The 1,813-nt window shown below is 44.0% G+C and overlaps 1 protein-coding gene across 3 annotated transcripts in view; it reads right to left on the bottom strand.

Annotated features, from left to right (window-relative positions):
• The window catches only part of LOC307198595 (uncharacterized protein), a 298,263-nt gene extending 297,444 nt beyond the window's left edge, over nucleotides 1–819 (bottom strand). For all 3 annotated transcript variants that reach the window (XR_013831648.1, XR_013831649.1, XM_079945593.1), the window contains exon 1: nucleotides 714–819. The gene's annotated coding sequence lies outside the window, so the exon portion shown is untranslated. The remainder of the gene's footprint in view (nucleotides 1–713) is intronic.
• Between the last annotated feature and the right edge of the window lie 994 nt (nucleotides 820–1,813).

Here is a 1,813-nt window from a genome sequence, read left to right as displayed (position 1 = left end):
ACTTAGATGTTAATGTATTACAATGAGCATATAATGAGGCTCAAGTTCCACTGGAAATCGAACTTTCCACCAACTTGGGCCTAGTTGGTTCTAACCAGTTTAGGTCGTTTCCTCAACAGCGATGCCATTCTTTTAAAGGTTGTGCCCTGCCCCCTCCCTGTCCCACTAGCTTTGCAAAATGACATGCCAAGTTCTTCAATTTCTCACCCTGCTCTCCCATCTGGTCTGCCAGCCCTGAAGCTAGCAGAGCAGTGGATATGGCACATCCTTCTCTAACCTCAGCTCTTCTTCCAACTTTCTAATCAAGCCTTAGCCTCTTGTTGGACATTGGAGACCACCAACCTACCCACAGCAGAGACAGACATTCATCTCTTTTCTTCACTGCAGTGCATTCAGCATGGTTCCTCAAACAAATGCATCAGACCAGCCAGTGTTTTAGGGGCATCCCTGTACTCACATAGTCCACAAGCATCTAATATATGAGCCATCCCTCCCCACATAGAGGTCATGATTTCCCCAGATGCCTCTTTCCCAAGGCCCATTTCTTGGGTTTCCTGCCTGGCTCATTAATTGTTAGTTCACAACCTTGGGAGTTCCTTGGGTGAAATTTGAAACTGGGTGAAATCTGAAACTGATCCCTGTACATGAAGGGCGAGGAGAGACCAAAGAGAGAGCCAGAGTATATGCCAGGTTTAAAAAGCAAGGGTACTTACATGCAAGGCTTGTCTTGGGCAGCCTCAAGAGGAGTAGATCTCCACACCCACTGTAAGAATCTTAAAGTTTATACAGAGGCCTTAATTTGTTTCAGTTGATCCCAACAACACATGATCTCTCAAGGCCACGTCCTTGAAACCAGCTCCCAGTGTGGGAACAGTGGGCAGAATGTACATTCCTAGGACAGGGGAGGGGTGACGAGCCTCCAATTGCCTGGGTCCAGCTCACAGGTCAACCAGCGGTCATGTCCTCTCCATGACCTCCTCCAACACCTAGTACATGGGAGGCATGAAACAGAGGATCGCCGAACATTGACTGTTGAATGAAGGTCACTGAAAGGAACATCTAAAATCATACCAGTTAATGGAGATTTCCAGCGATAACACATCAGAGAAGCCACTATAGACTTTACTAGTTCTTTAAGAATTTTTTTCTACGCATTAGAATCTTCCCATATGATTTGTCCAAATGTGAACTTTGACTGCCTCTCTGAAATGCCATCAGCACTTCCCATCTCAGGAAATGGCACCACTTGTTCTTCAAGCTAGAAAGCTGAAGATTCCTTTTAACTGATTCTTTCTGTCTCTTTCTCTTACTAACATCCATTCCATAATGGAGTCTGGCCAAGGCTATCTCCAAAAGACACCTTGCATTCATTCACTTCATCTCCATCCTTAACTCCACTGCCATCCCGGTGGTCTAGGCCTCCACCATCACTTGTTTGAATGCCTACGATGGTCTCCTAAGTGATATTCCCATTATCCTATCAAATATCTTCAGAGGGATATCTTCAGAGCACCTTCTTCAGCATGTTATTCCATAGTTATTTGTTGCTCTATATATGCTTCCCCTTCCAGACATGGACATCCATAAGGACCAGAACTTTGCTTTTTTTCTTCAATCACCATTCTACAGTGCCTAGCAGGTAAAAGGCAATAAACACTCATCTAAAATGAGAAATGTCCTTGGAAATCATCTAACCTAGTGACTCTTAGCTTTTGGGGAGTCATGGATTGCTTAGAGAAATCAATGAAAGCTATGGCTATTCTCCCAGAAAAAACAGATGTATATAAAATGTACAATATTTTAGCTACGATTT

This window comes from Stenella coeruleoalba (assembly GCF_951394435.1).
Source record: "Stenella coeruleoalba genome assembly, chromosome: 15".
NCBI lineage: Eukaryota > Metazoa > Chordata > Mammalia > Artiodactyla > Delphinidae > Stenella > Stenella coeruleoalba.
This window is presented reverse-complemented; position numbering and strand designations above follow the sequence as displayed.